General features: G+C 40.5%; 1 protein-coding gene across 1 annotated transcript in view; it reads left to right on the plus strand.

Annotated features, from left to right (window-relative positions):
- The window catches only part of fhit (fragile histidine triad diadenosine triphosphatase), a 307588-nt gene that overhangs the window by 20024 nt on the left and 267714 nt on the right, over window positions 1–19850 (plus strand). The window lies entirely within an intron of this gene.

The following is a 19850-nucleotide window of genomic DNA, read 5'->3' on the forward strand; positions in this document are numbered from 1 at the left end:
ATGAATATTTGTTTTCTGCACTTAGAGCATTTGGGTTTGACAAAGGTTTAAGGTTGGATAGGTTTGCTCTACAAGGGAGCGCAATGCTTGTTATAAGTTGAAAAATAACTTAACAGGCAATAGCTGTGCTGTGTGGCATCAGACAGGGCTTTCTGATCTCTGGTCAGCTAACAGCCTGGCCATAGAATCTCTTGTGTGTATTGTTCCAGAAAGATTGGCAGAGTTGGCCAGGCCAGGCACAGCCGTGGACCCACCTTACCACCCAAGATTACAGCATATGCAGATGATATTAGTGTACTTGCAGGGAAATATTAAGATGTCTACTGCCTACAAAAGGATTTCAGTCTGTATTAAAAGTCTAAATCTGCTAAAGTAAACTGGGCAAAGAGCAAAGTATTTTTGGTTGGTGAGTGAAGGAAAAGAGCCCAGGTGGTCTTCAATGGGGAAAAAAGGCTTTTTTTGGGAGAAAGGTTCTTTTAGTGAAAAGAACTAGGACGGGGTGGAGGGGAAAGTGTGTGTGAGGTTGTGCAAATGGAAATGGCTGCCTCAATTAGCTAAGGGTAGAGTTTTGGTTGTCAGTAACTTAGTCACCTCCACACTTTGGCACAAACTCATGGCCATAACTCCACTTGTGGCCCTGGTCATGACCACCCAGAGAGCCATTTTGGACTTATTTTGGTCAGGACAGCACTTAATCCACTCAGCTGTCCTGCACTTACCGTTAAACGAAGGAGAACAATATATGCTAGACAACCAAACAAAGATAGCCTCCTTTCCATTTGTGCACTCAAAATTGATTAGTAATAATTCTGTATTTCGCATAACTGGCAGCCTTGTACAGAACCGTGGAAACCATCATCTGAAGTGTTATGGGCGCACACACATTCTTTTCCTTAGGACTCAAAACTCCTATCAATCCACAGAGCTTTTTGAATGAACTTTTTAGTTTTCTTTCCATTCTCCGTCGCAACATTTTTTTAAAACAACTCTCTCCCACCAGTCTTTGTTCTGGACCAGCATCCAGCAGCTCTGAGAGGTCCTTCTTGGTAGTAGATTGCTATTGCAACACCACATCATTCATCCTCGGGTTTCAGGGTTCAGGCTTCACAGCCATAGAAGTGCACATACTCCATAGATGCTTGGAAGAAGCTAATCTTGATGTGTCAGGGGAGATTGGATTTCCACACACTATACATGCCATTCAGAGCTCAGTGTTTCCTTGCTTTAATGTCCTGTTCTGATGACTTGACCCAGGACCCCAGGTACTTGAAATCACAGTCTTTTGCCACAGCATTACCTCCTGCTGTTTTAAGAGGTGGATGGTTTAGGGGGATGTTCTAAATAAAGACCTCTGTTTTATTTGCATTTAGCCTGAGACTGACAAACAGATGTCATTTGCATAGTCCATGTCTGGTCGTAGTACAGCAGGATTTCTTTTTGACGTCCGAGGTGTTATTGTGAATCCAAGATACTGCTGCCAGGCTATCAAAAGAGAAATGGGTCACCCTGCAGCACACCCGTCTGAAAGACAAACTCCTTAGTGTCTCCGTCTGGTGTCTTCATCTTGGCTCTCGTGTTTCTTGTGCATGGCCTCTATGGCCCATAGGAGCATAGGGAGAATGCTGTACAGGTAAGCTTTAAGGATTTTCACTATTGTGTTTCTGTTTATTACGTCACAAGCTTTTTTTGAAATCAATTTATCAGAGGTCTGCTGTGAGGTTGTTCTCCTTTACCCCCGCTTAGATTCTCCTTAAAGCCAAGATAAAATATGCAATTGTCATTCTTTTTCTGAAGCCGTTTTGGTTGTCGCTCAAATGAGAATCAATGGCAACCCAAACCCGGTTTAGTATCATGCGTTTAAATATTTTTGCTGTGACACAGGTCAGGCTAATAGGACCATAGTTTTCCAGTTTAGACAGACCTCCATACTATGGCACCAGGATGATGTTAAAGTGGGACCATGTATCAGGTTTGATGTTTTTTGTCAGTCAGGCTGCTGATCTCCAATACAATGTCAATTAACTCACAGGTTCCAAAGACCTCTGGGGAATGCCTTCCCGCCCAGTACTATTTCCCTGCCTCAAAGTGGAATTTACTTTGTCAAACTCCATGGCTTTAAAAGAGGCCATTGTCAATGTCGACATTCATGAGGACTGGAATTAATTCCTCTGCTCCCTCCACTTCTGAGTGTGCTCCAAGGAGATCCCGAAAGTGGATGAACCATTAAGACCAGTCTCTCACCTTGACTGCTGCCTGCCAGCTGTCCCTCCTTTGTCTTTTTTTCACCCACTTATCTCATTTATGACCTTTTATGACTCCTTATATTGTTACTCGCCATGCTGTGCCTCCACCTTCCTCACCTTGCCCATCAGCTTCACCCCCTTTAATCCTGTCAGAGGTGTTGAACAGCTGACTTTCAACCTCATTCAACATCTCCCAATTTTCTGTGGATCTCTCTTTCTCAAAGCCTTTATGCATCAACTCACATTATTGTCTTGCCTGGTTAGGCTTAATAATTTCCTCTTTGTAGATGGTAACTATCTGCTGTAACTCAGTTCCTTTTAGCCTTTTGTTGAAGTCGACAAAGCATTCATCATTTTCTTGTTTCACGACTTGACATTCAAAGCTAGCTTAGCGCTGCGGTTTGAATAGCTTGTCCCCTCCTCTTCCCTTGTCAGTGTTTCTGCACTAACCCAGCTAGCACATACAGTGGGGCAAAAAAGTATTTAGTCAGCCACCGATTATGCAAGTTCTCCCACTGAAAATGATGACAGAGGTCTGTATTGTTCATCATAGGTACACTTCAACTGTGAGAGACAGAATGTGAAAAAAAAATCCAGGAAATCACATTGTAGGATTTTTAAATAATTTATTCGTAAATTATGGTGGAAAATAAGTATTTGGTCAACCGTTCAAATCTCTCACTGATGGAAGGAGGTTTTGGCTCAAAATCTCAGGATACATGGCCCCATTCATTCTTTCCTTAACGCGGCTCAATCGTCCTGTCCCTTTAGCAGAAAAACAGCCCCAAAGCATGATGTTTCCTCCCCCATGCTTCACAGTAGTTATGGTGTTCCTGGCATGCAACTCAGTATTCTTCTTCCTTCAAACACGACAAGTTGAGTTTATACCAAAAAGTTCTATTTTGGTTTCATCTGACCACATGACATTCTCCCAATCCTCTGCTGTATCGTCCATGTATCCATTTTGGTATACACTCAACTTGTTTCAAAGCACTTTTATCTGAGATTCTACATGGAAGCAAATTTAGTCCCATATTTGTATTTTTATTTTTGCTAATACCGGACCGATATCAGATCGGGAGGCCCCTATATAAAAACATAAACAGCCAAAACATGACATAGAATAACAGTAACACTTTAGTATGCGGATCATATTCACCAATAATTAGTTGCTTTTTAAAGTAACAAAGACTTAATCTATAGTTATTTGGACATTAGGGAAACATATAAGAGTTAGGGTTACTAAAAAGCAATAATTCTGAGGTTAATGAGGAAAGACTCTTAGTTAATGGCTTACTAGTTGTATAATAAGGCATGTAGAATAAGGCATTAATAAGTACTTAACAATAACTAATTAATAGCCAATATGTTACTAATTTGCATGTTAATCATCAACAAATTAATGGTGAATATGTGTTCCCCATACTAAAGTGTTACCAAAATAACTTATCGAGTGTCAATTGACACAATTTCACTTTAAAAAATATTGAACATCTTGAAGTGCCGTTTGTTCCTTTAGTCTGGAAAACTAGGTCAGGTGTTTTTTTTTCTTGTTTTTTTTTCGATCACTTATGGGGCGGTATAGCTCGATTGGTAGAGTGGCCGTGCCAGCAACTTGAGGGTTGCAGATTCGATCCCCGCTTCCGCCATCTTAGTCACTGCCGTTGTGTCCTTGGGCAAGACACTTTACCCACCTGCTCCCAGTGCCACCCACACTGGTTTAAATGTAACTTAGATATTGGGTTTCACTATGTAAAGCACGTTGAGTCACTAGAGAAAAAAAAGAGCTATATAAATATAATTAACTTCAATTCACTTCACTTACAAACAAAATCGCCTCATTTAGCAATACTGTTACTTGCTTATCACACAGATTCTAAAATATGCAGTTCATCCTCTGAATAGTCAGGTTCAAACAGATACAGTTCTGGATCAGCATTTGTCACAAATTGGTCTTTGTTGTCTCACATGACAGGACAAAAAAAAAAAGAAAACCTTGTGTGCAGACTTTACTGAAGGAGTCCTAAATGATTTGGACATTTTGAGATTGGAATGGTTGCATGTATGTAATCTTGATTTTGGCACCTTTGGGCATGACTGCAGAACTGTCTCTAACGTCTCATAGCATTTCGAACGTCAACTAACATGGCTCTTTTATGTTCTTAACGTTGCATATGGTTGTGAAATCCTTTTTTTGAATGGTGGCTCATACTGTTCTTTGCTCGGCTCGCTGTCATCTACTGGTCCTCGATTGTTCAGCAGGTCATTTGCCAGATGTTGTTTAAAGTCCAGGAACTATTCAGTGTTCCTTTCCGGTCGGTTAAACACTTTACTGTCAGAATTGTATTGCGTCCAGTAATTTGTAATGAGCCATTACATGCTCGGTCAATTTCTAGGTGGTGTTTGTCATGCGATACAAGCACAGGAATTTGGTCACAAGTCTTCTGCCAGGTTGTCATTGTAATTCTCACCTGAACTGTGACACCATTGACTATCAAGCACTCTTTTCTGTTTTATCAGTAATTATTCAAACCATATCATGGCTTGATCAGACAAATTTAACAGGGTTTGTTTAGCAAGCAAAACCAGGTGGTAAATAGAGGCGAATACCTTTTTCAAATCTATCTCTGAAATGCTTTTTTTTTTTTTTTCAAAAAACAAAGCATTGTCTGCATGGCCAAATTCAAACAATTTTTAAAGGCCTACTGAAATGAGATTTTCTTATTTAAACGGGGATAGCAGGTCCATTCTATGTGTCATACTTGATCATTTCGCGATATTGCCATATTTTTGCTGAAAGGATTTACTAGAGAACATCCACGATGAAGTTCGCAACTGGAGAAAAGCCCCTGCCTCTACCGGAAGTCGCAGACGATGACGTCACATGTTGAGGGCTCCTCATATATTCACATTGATTTTAATGGGAACTTCCAACAAAAACAGCTATTCAGACCGAGAAAACGACAATTTCCCCATTAATTTGAGCGAGGATGAAAGATTTGTGTTTGAGGATATTGATAACGACGGACTAGAAAAAAAAAAAAATTGCGATTGCATTAAGACGGATTCATATGTTTTTAGACACATTTACTAGGATAATTCTGGGAAATCCCTTATCTTTCTATTGTGTTGCTAGTGTTTTATTGAGTTTAACAGTACCCTATAGTCGGAGGTGTACATCCACAGCCGGGTATTGACGCGCAGTGTCTCAGGGAAGTCGACGGCAGCTGTATGGGCGGCACAATCTCAGCTGACATCCGGTAAGAAGCGACTTTTTAACCACAATAGAAAATGAAGCAGTGTTTCTGTAAACTATTCAGTGTCATTGGTGTCTCCATTTGTGTTGTTTTTCAAATGTCTTGTTCTTTTTCTTACTTACACTGACATCGAACAGCACGGATTGATTCACACCGTATTCGAGCTTGTAAACTGCATGATGTGATATAAATACACACACCCTCACAATGTCAATTTCACTCATATATTCACAAAACTCTTCCACATTAACATAAAGATAATAAATTAAATGAAATTATTTGGTTTGTTTTACAACACCTCAGTCACCTTTTATTAAGCATATCTAGCCGTATAATTGTGGCTATGATAACAAATCGATTTTTAGTTGAGGGAAGTTCTTAATTTATCAATGACAAACGCTGGCTTTTTTCCTTTCGTAGCTCGTAATACCTGTCCGTAATTAACTTGTAATCAAGCGCTGATTTCACAGTTTAGGTGTAGCATGTACCAAAAGGTTAGAAAACAAAACTTTAGCTAACGTTAGTTCACTTGTAGGGCTAGTAATCTCTCTGGCTTACCTTTCATATGACTGGAGACAGCCGACTCTCTCTATTGCGATTGATTGATTGATTGATTGATTGATACTTTTATTAGTAGATTGCACAGTACAGTACATATTCCGTACAATTGACCACTAAATGGTAACACCCAAATAAGTTTTTCAACTTGTTTAAGTCGGGGTCCACGTTAATCAATTAATCGAAAAGCTGGATTTCCTTTTTGCATACTTTGCAGCAGGCTACACGTGGATTTAGTCCATATTTTATCCAAAGTTTGTATTTGTCATTTTTTATCCAATGGTCATTAAAACGAAAACCTCCCAGCATGATGGACCGATGCACCACTGTCCTCTTGGGGGCGACACAGAGCCGTGTATACGCCTCTGGCATGACAACAAGCTTGTAAGGGTTCGTGTAAAGCCAATAGATCAAGCGTGTAGCTTTCATTTTTAAGGAAACTTATTTTATTTTTTTTCCATTTTATAATAAGCCTATTGTCTCAGACTGCTGATAAATATGATTAAAGGCCTACTGAAATTAGATTTTCTTATTTAAACGGGAATAGCAGGTCCATTCTATGTGTCATACTTGATCATTTCGCGATATTGCCATATTTTTGCTGAAAGGACTTAGTAGAGAACATCTACGATAAAGTTCGCAACTTTTGGTCGCTAATAAAAAAGCCTTGCATTTACCGGAAGTATGTGCGCGTGTCGTCACGAGTTGCAGGGCTCCACACATATTCACATTGTTTTTAATGGGAGCCACCAGCAGTAAGAGCAATTCGGACCGAGAAAGCGCCAATTTCCCCATTAATTTGAGCGAGGATGAAAGATTTGTGAATTACGATATTGATAGTAAAGGACTAGAAAAAAAAAAGCGACGGTTCCGGGCGGCGGCAGTGTGAGCTTTTCAGATGTAATTAAACACATTTACTAGGATAATTCTGGAAGATCCCTTATCTGCTTATTGTTTTAATAGTATTTTAGTGAGATTTTAAAGATTGTAAAGACATACCTCAAGGTTGGATGGCTGCGGTGAACACAAAGTGTCTCAGAGAGAAGCCGAGGAGCCAAGCTCACAGCTGCCTTTTAAACAGCTGCTGTAGGATGACAAATAATCTAATGATTTCACCGGTAAGATATATATCACAATTTCCCCATCCAAAAACATGCTGGTTGACGTAGAGAAACATGTTCGCTTGACCGCTGCGCTTCACAACAAACAAAGAAACACCGGCTGTGTCTCGGTGCTAAAGACAACTGCAATCCACCGCTTTCCACCAACAGCATTGTTTTTTATAGTCTCCATTATTAAATGAACGAATTGCAAAAGATTCAGCAACACAGATGTCCAAAATACTGTGTAATTATGCAGTTAAACCAGACGACTTTTAGCCGCGAGTAGTGCAGCGCTAATATTTCCTGACCGTCCGTGACGTCACGCGTACGCGTCATCATTCCGTGACGTTTTCAACAAGAAACTCGCGGGAAATTTAAAATTGAAATTTCATAAACTAAAACGGCCGTATTGGCATGTGTTGCAATGTTAATATTTCATCATTGATGTATAAACTATCAGACTGTGTGGTCGGTAGTAGTGGGTTTCAGTAGGCCTTTAACATTTCTAAGCATTTATAAGCATTTTACCCAAAATTCAAGCATTTTTCAAACTTTGAAAACACAACATTAAAATCCAAGTATTTTCAAGGTTTTTAAGCACCCGTACGAACCCTGTGAGCAGTTTCAGTGGACTAGTGGATATTGAACTAACTGAATAGAATCAGTAAGTTCTATAAATGTCAGGAGTTGTGTAGATCTCAGAATGTGGTCCATTTTGCTGGCCAGAATGATCGGCTAGTATGAGTTAACCCAACGTTACTTAACTGCTAGTCCGCGGACAACTACCGGCCCGCCAAAGCTTTTAATCTGGCCTGGCAAATGTCATCCGGATAGGCTTAGGCAAGATATTTAATGTTAAAACTGAGAAACCTAGTTTTTTTTTTTTTCAAATAATTAACTTAGAATTTAATGGCAGGAAAACACATTGCAAATACAGTTGGCACAGGAGCATTTTTACAACTGTATCACATGGCCTTTCCTTTAAACAACACTCAGTAAACGTTTGGGAACTGAGACCCATTTTTGAAGCTTTTCAGGTGGAATTATTGCCCATTCTTGCTTGATGTACAGCTTAAGTTGTTCAACAGTCCAGGGTCTCTGTTGTCATATTTTACGCTTCATAATGCGCCACACATTTTCAATGGAAGACAAGTCTGGACTACAAGCAGGCCGGTCTAGTACCCGCACTCTTTTACTATAAAGCCATGCTGTTGTAACACATGCAGAATGTGGCTTGGCATTGTCTTGCTGAAATAAGCAGGGGTGTCCATGAAAAAACGCTGCTTGGATGGCAACATGTGTTGCTTTAAAACCTGTATATAACTTTCAGCATTAATAGTGCCGTCACAGATGTATAAGTTACCCATGCTTTGGGCACTAATAGACACCCATACCATCACCATGAATTGATTAACGTGGACTCCGACTTAAACAAGTTGAAAAACTTATTCGGGTGTTGCCATTTAGTGGTCAATTGTATGGAATACGTACTGTACTGTGCAATCTACTAATAAAAGTTTCAATCAATCAAACAGATGTTGGCTTTTGAACTTTGTGCATTTAACAGTGTATGGTTCTTTTCCTCTTTGGTCAGGAGGAAAGGATGTCCACAGTTTCCAAAAACAATTTGAAATGTGGACTTGTCGGACCAGCGAACACTTTTCCACTTAGCATCAGTGCATCTTATATGAGCTTGGGCCCAGAGAAGCCGGCGGCATTCTGGGTGTTGTTGATAAATGGCTTTGGCTTTGCATGGTACAGTTTTAACTTGCACTTACAGATGTAGCAACGAACTGGAGTTACTGACAGTGGTTTTCTGAAGTGTTGCGTCGGGAAAGTTTAGTTTGAAAGTTTTTCTGACCCGGTGAACTGGTTTTAGACCCGTCAGAAAAGAAAGCTACAACAGCTCTGACGAAGGCTGAAATGTCAGCAGGTTAGAAACTTCTCATACACACACACATAAAACTGTGTGAACACAAACATCTTGCACCTATTGTTTTAACGTCCTTGGCTACCTAATTGTCAGGCTTTCCCCTGACAGTTTGTTTGTGTTTTAGTTTTTTTCCTCTGCATTTGTCTTGGTTTCCTCTGTGTGTTTAGTATTTCCTGTTTTTAGTTCCTGTCAGCGCTCTTATTTTGTCTGTTTCCTGTTTTTTCCCCTGTGCGCTGATTTCCCCTGAGCTGCGGCTGATTGGCACCTGGCCACACCTGGCGTCAATCAGCCTGCTTCTATTTGAGTCTGTTTTTGTCCTCCAGTCAGTTGCTGGATTGTCTTGTCGATGTTGCTCTCGTGTCATGTATTATTGCTCCTGTCGTGTCGTACCTTGTTGTGTCTTTGCAGCGTAGTGGTAAGCTATATTCATTTGATGTTTGTAGCTTACTGTTTTTTGTTCCCTGCTTCCAGATTGTTCTTTCATTTTAAAAGTACGACTTCTGTTTTCCTGCTCGCTACCCGCTACCTTCCACGCTAGGCCCCTTTTTGTTTTTGCTAGCTGCATGCTAAGTCTCCTTTTTGTTTTCTAGGTCCCATGCTAGCTCCCTTAGTTTGTTATCCGCCCACGTGCGTGCTTTTGGTTGTACCCCTTTGGTTTGTTCTTGTTCTAATATTTTAATTAAATCATGTTTTCCTGTTCAATACCTGCCTCCGTCTCTGCATCTTGGGGTTCGACTCAAACTAACTCTGACACTTATACTATTCTTTGGACTCTTTCTGTTTCAGAATAGGCCAGCTTGTACTAATTCGCCAACTTGGCGACACGCACACTTTGAATATCATTAATTTATTCTCAGCACAATCCTTCACACTCATGTTCTTCAAAAGATCCATCCACTTTCTACTCCTTGTCCCTCTTGGGTTGACGGGGTGCGCTGGTGCCTATCTAAGCTACAATCGGGCGGAAGGCGGTGTACAACCTGGACAAGTCGCCACCTCGTCATTCACACTCACATTCAAACACTAGGGACCATTTAGTGTTGCCAATCAACCTATCCCCAGGTGCATGTCTTTGGAGGTGGGAGGAAGCCGGAGTACCCGGAAGGAAGCCACGCAGTCACGGGGAGAATATGCAAGCTCCACACAGAAAGAGCCCGAGCCCGGGATTGAAATCAAGACCTTTGTACTGTGAGGCACATGTACTAACCCCTGTTTCACCGTGCTGCCCTTCTTCAAACCAATGGTTAAGAAATCAGAGCTATGTGTTTCTGGCTCTCCATCTCGTTATCAATTTGCCATACATTGATCCTGGCTAATGCACTGTATGATACATTGTGTCGTACAGGGTTCACTGTGGCAGTTAAAACGCCAGTTAGGGGTGGGAAAGTATCTGAAGCTGGCTCGTACCCAAATAATTTGCTCGCATCATAAAGCAAAAAAAATAGCCAAGTGAAAGCTACTTTCTAAAATGATTAGTCAGGTGGAGCACTTGCATGCATTGTATGCTTTATTTTAAAGGCCTACTGAAATGAGATTTTATTATTTAAACGGGGATAGCAGGTCCATTCTATGTGTCATACTTAATCAGTTCGCGATATTGCCATATTTTTGCTAAAAGGATTTAGTAGAGAACATCGACGATAAAGTTTGCAACTTTTGGTCGCTAATAAAAAAAGCCTTGCCTTTACCGGAAGTAGCAGACGATGACGTCACCCGTGTGAGAGCTATTTGGACCGAGAAAACGACAATTTCCCCATTAATTTAAGCGAGGATGAAAGATTCGTGGCTGAGGATATTGATATGAAGGACTAGAAAAAAAATAAATAAATACATAAAATAAAAAGCGACGGCTCCGTTTCAGATGTAATTAGACACATTTACTAGGATAATTCTGGAAGATCCCTTATCTGCTTATTGTTTTAATAGTGTTTTAGTGAGGTTGTAATGACATACCTCGATGTCGGATGGCTGCGGTGAACATGCCAGTGTCTCAGAGGGAAGCCGAGGAGCCAAGCTCCCAGCTGCCTTTTTTGACAGCTACTGCAAGAGGACGAATAATCCACTGATGTCTCCGGTATGATATATATCACAATTTTCCCATCCAAAAATATGCTGGTTGACGTAGAGAAACATGTTCGCTTGACTGCTCTGTGTTAAAGCTTCACAACAAATAAAGAATCACCGGCTGTGTCTCGGTGCTAAAGACAGCTGCAATCCACCGCTTTCCACCAACAGAATTGTTTTTTATAGTCTCCATTATTAAATGAACAAATTGCAAAAGATTCAGCAACACATATGTCCAAAATACTGTGTAATTATGCAGATAAAGCAGACGACTTTTAGCCGCGAATGGTGCAGCGCTAATATTTCCTGACATTCCGTGACGTCACGCCTAACAAATCGCAAAAGATTCAGCAACACATATGTCCAAATTACTGTGTAATTGCGCGATGAAAAGAGACGACTTTTAGCCGTAACTGGTGTTGAGCTAGTATGTCCCCTCCAACCCGAAACGTCACAAACACACGTCATCATACCGCGACGTTTTCAACAAGAAACTCCGCGGGACATTTAAGATTGTAATTATGTAAACTAAAAAGGCCGTATTGGCATGTGTTGCAATGTTAATATTTCATCATTGATATATAAACTATCAGACTGTGTGGTTTCAGTAGGCCTTTAATGTATGAATATAACACATAACTCTATCCTTGTTTGAAAAAGTGCTTTAATTGCATCTTCAGACTTTATCCCTTAAGTTTTTTGGATAGAAATAATTTTCTAAGATGCAATAGTCTTGTTAGATTATAATTGTCAAATTCAACACTATTGGCGAAAAATAAACACATTTTCTTTATATCTCTTCTGTGCTGTGCATTATACATTCATTCATTGTTGGAGTGATTTCCAAACATGGTACATCTGAAACCGTCATCAAACATATACATCCATATATTCTCCCATTACTTCCTGGCAGGAAGTAGCCCTCCCTGCCGGTCCCTCGTCTTAGTTAATGGTGGCTGAGTGGCTCTCAGGCCTCTCATGTAATGACCTGTAATGCATAAAAAAGTCACCCCCTGGGTAATGTTCTGCTTCCCGCTATGCCTCTGTGCATTTCCGAGTCCCCTTAAAATGTGTCATTACAGTACAAAGTGAAAAAAAAACACTTTTTTTTTTCCTTTTTTTTTTATATTTTAGCAGTAGCAATTGATCGCATGGTTGGTTCTGGACTGGAGGCGATGGATCTTTATTATTATAGACAAAGTAGGCAATATGAGCTTTTGAAGAGAGGAGAGTAGAACATAAAATCTGTAAAGTTGAGCACTGGTGATATTCATATTAACATATTTTCTATATAAAAAAATATTTTTTGCAGCAAGCATTTTCTTTCGATTGGTTCATCCCAGACTAAGGTTTGGTACATTTCATATTTGATACTTGAGTATATCAATTCCCGGTTCCTGGGAATCCATACAACTCACAGGTACAAATTTTGGTACTTCGGTGTATGTTCATAAATGTTAATGTGTTTAGTAATACATTTTTTTTTAACATATACCAGTGGGCTAAATGTGATAACTGTGCTGTCCAGTTATATGTAGTTGATTTACAATTGAGTATCCTTATCGCACTTTGCATGCAGTTGCAATACCAAGACATTAGATGGCAGTAGTGTTATGATGTGCAGTGACCGTGATAGATACCTGTGGAATTTTTTTCTTTTATTAAATTTAAATTCATATACCGTATTTCGGACCATAAGGCACACCGGATTATAGGGCGCAATATAGGAGTCATATTGTTTTTATCTTTTTTGAAATGTAAAATACTTCCTTGTGGTCTCCATAACATGTAATGGTGGTTCTTTGGTCAAAATGTTGCATAGATTATGTTTAACAGATCATCTTCAAATCAGTCTTTTGTGGGCGGTCTTATTTACGTGGCTCACCTTCGACAGCGTTTTCTCCCCCTTCATTTTTGTTGTAGCGGTGTAGCGTGCAAGGACGGGATTGGAAGAAGTGTCAAAAGATGGAGCTAACTGTTTTAATGACATTCAGACTTTACTTCAATCAATAACGGAGCAGCGCCTTTTTATCCGGAACCAACAACACCGGCAATGTGTCCCGTGAAAACAACGTTCGACTGGAACTGTAATAACTTAGGCTACTTTGGTGAATAATGTAAACTCACTACACCGGTATGTTTTAGAGCTTTTATGGCAAGTTTAATGACAGATATAAGTAAGAAATTTACACTACTTTATATTAGAAATGTTAACAGCGGAAGATTAGTTTGACGAACATGCGTCTGAACCTCGAATTTTATAAGGTAATGATCGGACAATACTTTAGTATACGGGAGTATCGTAACTTTGGAAGCGGTGATACCCCTGACAAGCACTAGGTCTATCGTATTACCGTTGCGATGCGTGGGTTCATTTATTATTTGTGTGAGACCACAGCTATCAATTATAGTCTGGAGCGCTACGCACGGTGGGTCCGATGGGGTATTCATATGGATATTAAAGTCCCCCATTATGATTATATTATCGGCGTGTGTCACTAGATCAGCAACGAACTCTGAGAATTCATTGATAAAGTCCGAATAGGGCCCTGGGGGGCGGTAGATAACAGCCAGGTGTAGAGGCAGCGGTGTGACAGACCTCATAGTAAGCACCTCAAACGATTTATATTTATTATTTATGTTAGGACTAAGGTTAAAGTTTTTGTTGTATATTAGTGCGACCCCCCCACCCCTTTTAAGCGGACGGGCAATATGCGCATGTGTAAAGTTAGGAGGACATGCCTCATTTAGCGCAAAAAAGTCGTTTGGTTTAAGCCAGGTTTCGCTGAGACCGATGACGTTAAGATTGTTGTCTCTGATAATATCATTAACTAACAACGTTTTGGGAGACAATGATCTTATGTTTAAAAAACCTATATTATAGGTAGTGGGCTGTTTTAGGGAGTTTTTGATCAAATTATCCGTAGTAGCAATATTAATAATGTTGTGTTTATTATGCCCAGTGCATTCAGTATAATTATGACCATATCTAGGAATTGATACGACGGGAATGTTCCGATTGTTTGATTGTTGCTTTGATAAACTGCACGCATCATGGTTAGCCACCTCAGTAACGGGGATTTTTCGATTGTTTGTTTGTTGCTTTGATAAACTGCACGCATCATAGTTAGCCACCTCGGTAAAACACATGTCCAACTCTGAAACACTCAAAGCAGAAAAAACGTGTTCTATTTTAACAGACTCCTTACCCAGACCAGTAGTCTCGCATCTTTCATCTAAATCCGTCTTCAGGATGGAGGGAAATGGTGTTCTGTGGGGATTAGCCTTCGGCTTTGTTTTAAGCCCCGGTCGGCATCCGCGTTTCCGATCACACCGCTGTCGTCTGCTCCGTAGACGGCCCCCGCTGCTACTAGACTCCGCTGCTTCACAGGCCGCTGGATGTAGCCGCCGACGTATTCCCATGCTAGTTAGCATGTTTAGTACGCACGCGTCTATCAGTCCAAAGCGGCCCGATATGTCCATATCCAGAAGTGTCTGGCGGTCGTACGTGATCACGGAGTGACCACGATGCGAGCCAGCCATGAAGTCTGCAGAACTGTCCGGCATTTCCGCCAAATGTTCCATCTTTCACAAGAGCACCGCAGTGTCGCAGGCCGTCCGGTACAACGGGGTTCTATTAACACTGACACGATTGTATATACGGCGGATACTGCCCTCCAAAATAGTTTCTCTTGTTTTGAGGAAATAACATTAGAGGAATTGTTACAACGTGTAAATGGAATAAAACAAACAACATGTTTACTTGACCCTCTTCCTGGGAAACTGATCAAGGAGCTCTTTGTATTATTAGGTCCATCAGTGCTAAATATTATAAACTTATCACTTTCCTCGGGCACTGTTCCCCTAGCATTCAAAAAAGCGGTTATTCATCCTCTTCTTAAAAGACCTAACCTCGATCCTGACCTCATGGTAAACTACCGACCGGTGTCTCACCTTCCCTTTATTTCAAAAATCCTCGAAAAAATTGTTGCGGAGCAGTTAAATGAACACTTAGCGTCTAACAATCTATGTGAAACCTTTCAATCCGGTTTCAGGGCAAATCACTCGACGGAGACAGCCCTCGCAAAAATGACTAATGATCTATTGCTAATGATGGATTCTGATGCGTCATCTATGTTGCTGCTCCTCGATCTTAGCGCTGCTTTCGATACTGTCGATCATAATATTTTATTAGAACGTATCAAAACACGAATTGGTATGTCAGACTTAGCCCTGTCTTGGTTTAACTCTTATCTTACTGATAGGATGCAGTGTGTCTCCCATAACAATGTGACCACGGACTACGTTAAGGTAACGTGTGGAGTTCCCCAGGGTTCGGTCCTTGGCCCTGCACTCTTCAGCATCTACATGCTGCCGCTACGTGACATCATACGCAAATACGGTGTTAGCTTTCACTGTTATGCTGATGACACCCAACTCTACATGCCCCTAAAGCTGACCAACATGCCGGATTGTAGTCAGCTGGAGGCGTGTCTTAATGAAATTAAACAATGGATGTCCGCTAACTTTTTGCAACTCAACGCCAAAAAAAACGGAAATGCTGATTATCGGTCCTGCTAGACACCGAACTCTATTTAATAATACAACTCTAACATTTGACAACCAAACAATTAAACAAGGCGACACGGTAAAGAATCTGGGTATTATCTTCGACCCAACTCTCTCCTTTGAGGCACACATTAAAAGCGTTACTAAAACGGCCTTCTTTCATCTCCGCAATATCGCTAAAATTCGCTCCATTTTGTCCACTAAAGACGCTGAGATCATTATCCATGCGTTTGTTACGTCTCGCCTCGACTACTGTAACGTATTATTTTCGGGTCTCCCCATGTCTAGCATTAAAAGATTACAGTTGGTACAAAATGCGGCCGCTAGACTTTTGACAAGAACAAGAAAGTTTGATCACATTACGCCTGTACTGGCTCACCTGCACTGGCTTCCTGTGCACTTAAGATGTGACTTTAAGGTTTTACTACTTACGTATAAAATACTACACGGTCTAGCTCCATCCTATCTTGCCGATTGTATTGTACCATATGTCCCGGCAAGAAATCTGCGTTCAAAGGACTCCAGCTTATTAGTGATCCCCAAAGCCCAAAAAAAGTCTGCGGGCTGTAGAGCTTTTTCATTTCGGGCTCCAGTACTCTGGAATGCCCTCCCGGTAACAGTTCTAGATGCCACCTCAGTAGAAGCATTTAAGTCTCACCTTAAAACTCATTTGTATACTCTAGCCTTTAAATAGACTCCCTTTTTAGACCAGTTGATCTGCCGTTTCTTTTCTTTTTCTTCTATGTCCCACTCTCCTTTGTGGAGGGAGTCCGGTCCGATCCGGTGGCCATGTACTGCTCGCCTGTGTATCGGCTGGGGACATCTCTGCGCTGCTGATCAGCCTCCGCTTGGGATGGTTTCCTGCTGGCTCCGCTGTGAACGGGACTCTCGCTGCTGTGTTGGATCCGCTTTGGACTGGACTCTCGCGACTGTGTTGGATCCATTATGGATTGATCTTTCACAGTATCATGTTCTCATATGTTCTCATAGTCATCAGTATCATCAGTATCACAGTATCATGTTCTCATAGTCATCATTGTCACCGACGTCCCACTGGGTCATTATTGTCACCGATGTCCCACTGGGTGTGAGTTTTCCTTGCCCTTATGTGGGCCTACCGAGGATGTCGTAGTGGTTTGTGCAGCCCTTTGAGACACTAGTGATTTAGGGCTATATAAGTAAACATTGATTGATTGATTGAAAATGCTGGTGTTCTTTACATGAGTCATATTGCCATCATAGTGCAGTCTACACGTATCTCTTATGTTTGCCTGCCATCTACTGGTCACACTTACCATTACACAATGTACCAAATAAAACTGCTTCTAGGTCGGTAAACAAAACCAGAATCATTCCGTACGTTAGGCACACCGGGTTATAAGGCGCACTGTAAAGTTTTGAGCCAAAAAAAACAGATTTTAAGTGTGCCTTACAGTCCGGAAAATACAGTACTCTAATCATAGGTTGCACATTAAATTATCAAAAAGCAAGAAAAAGAAGGGAAATAGGGAGAAATTGACTTTGATAAAAATGTTAATGATATGTGATAAAATTGACCAAAAGTTTATTATCAAATACTTTTTGGTTATATTTTCTTACATAAAATAAATCTTTTTTGAATCGTATCTTAACCCATGTATCTAGATGTATATGGAATCATCCATCACAAAGAGATGTCCAACCTTGCCTACTGGCAGTCTGACTAAGTCAATTTTGATTGCTTATTTTCCTGCAAAGTGTTTAATCCAGTGTTTAGTCTGCAACTGGCATTGATGTCACGCGCAACAAGAGGTATCGAACTATTGTACCGTTTGATTTTACATGAGTCCGTACCCCGTTGTACCGACGTTACTGTGTCTTAAAAGTTGCAAATTGGTACCCACCCCTATTCCAGACGCGCCATCGCAGTATTGCTGGTGTTTTCTTTGGCGTGCTACAAATAGATTATGTTGTCTACATCACGCTTCAATCTAGCCCAGATTGTACAATGGAACGTTGTGTAATTCGTAAATAAAAACAGAATACAATGATTTGCAAATCCTTTTTATCTTATATTTAATTGAATAGACTGCAAAGACAAGATACTTAATGTTCCAACTGAGAAACTTAATTTTTTTAAACTTAGAATTTGATGGTACCAACACATTGCATAAAAGTTGTCACAAGGGCATTTTTACCACTGTGTTACATGGCCTTTCCTTTTAACAACACTCAGTAAACGTTTGGGAACTGAGGAGAACATTTTTTTAAACTTTTTAGGTGAAATGATTTCTTAATCTTGCTTGATGTACAGCTTAAGTTGTTCAACAGTCCGGGGTCTCCGTTGTGGTATTTTAGGCTTTATAATGAACCACACATTTTCAATGGGGGACAGGTCTGGACTACAGCCAGGCCAGTCTAGTACCCGCACTCTTTTACTACGAAGCCGCGCTGTTGTAACACGTGGCTTGGCATTGTCATGCTGAAATAAGCAGGGACGTCCATGATAACGTTGCTTGGAATGCAACATATGTTGCTCCAAAACCTGTATGTACCTTTCAGCATTAATGGTGCCTTCACAGATGTGTAAGTTACCCATGTCTTGGGCACTAATACACCCCCATACCATCACAGATGCTGGCTTTGCACCTAGAACGGTCCAGATGATTCTTTTCGTCCTTGTTCCGGAGGAAACGACATCCACAGTTTCCCAAAACTATTTGAAATGTGGACTCGTCAGACCGCAGAACACTTTTACAGTCCATCTTAGATAAGCTAGTTGACAGCGTTTCTGGGTGTATTTGATAAATGGCTTCCGCTTTGCGTAGTATAGTCTTAACTTGTACTTACAGATGTAGTAACAAATTGTAGTTACTGACAGTGGTCTTCTAAAGTGTTCCTAAGCTCATATGGTGATATCCTTTACACACTGATGTCGCTTTTTGATACAGTACCGCTTGAGGTATCAAAGGTCACGGGCTTATCCGCTACTTGCAGTGATTTCTCCAAATTCTCTGAACCTTTTGATGATATTACAGACCTTAAATGGTGAAATCCATAAATTCCTTGCAATAGCTCGTTGAGAAATGATGTTCTTAAACTGTCGGACGATTTGCTCCCGCGTTTGTTCACAAAGTGGTGACCCTCGCCTCATCCTTGTTTTTGAATGACTGAGCATTTCATGGAAGATGCTTTTATACCCGATCATGACACCCACCTTTTCCCAATCAGCCTGTTCACATGTGGGATGTTCCAAATAAGTGTTTGATGAGTATTCCTCAACTTTCGCAGTCTGTTTTGCCAATTGTGCCAGCTTTTTTGAAACGTGTTGCAGGCATCAAATTCCAACTGAGCTAATATTTGCAAGAAATAACAGTTTTCCAGTTTGAACGTTAAGTATCTTGTCTTTGCAGTCTATTCAATTGAATATAGGTTAAAAAGGATTTGCAAATCATTGTATTCTGTTTTTATTTACCATTTACACAACGTGCCAACTTCACTGGTTCTGGGTTTTGTATTTGCCCATAATTAATGCAGGCACCACCTGTTTTGTACGTGTATATTTAAAAAATAAACACATGACATTGTTCTGACATGATACATGATGGATTTAATTTTATTTTCCCCATGCAAAGCTTCCATCTGCATCGAATCGTAATGTTTTAAAAAGTATTCATAGCGAATCGTATCGTAACCCACGTATTAGGATTCCCTACATAATCGCCATTTAAAGTAGAGATGGATTCCCCTACTGCAGTGGTTTTCTCAACCTTTTTTAATTTTTTTAATTCAAGTACCCCCTAATCAGAGCAAAGCATTTTTTGGTTGAAAAAAAGAGATACACTAAAGAAGTAAAATACAGCATTATGTCGTCAGTTTCTGATTTATCAAATTGTAAAATAGTGCAAAATATTGCACATTTGTATTGGTCTTTCTTGAACTATTTGGAAAGAAAGATATATCCATCCATCCATCCATTTTCTACCGCTTATTCCCTTTTGGGGTCGCGGGGGGCGCTGGCGCCTATCTCAGCTACAATCGGGCGGAAGGCGGGGTACACCCTGGACAAGTCGCCACCTCATTGCAGGGCAAAAAAGATATACAAATAACTAAAAACTTGTTGAAGAATAAACAAGTGATTCAA

Source organism: Nerophis ophidion, linkage group LG02 (genome assembly GCF_033978795.1).
Source record: "Nerophis ophidion isolate RoL-2023_Sa linkage group LG02, RoL_Noph_v1.0, whole genome shotgun sequence".
Lineage (NCBI taxonomy): Eukaryota > Metazoa > Chordata > Actinopteri > Syngnathiformes > Syngnathidae > Nerophis > Nerophis ophidion.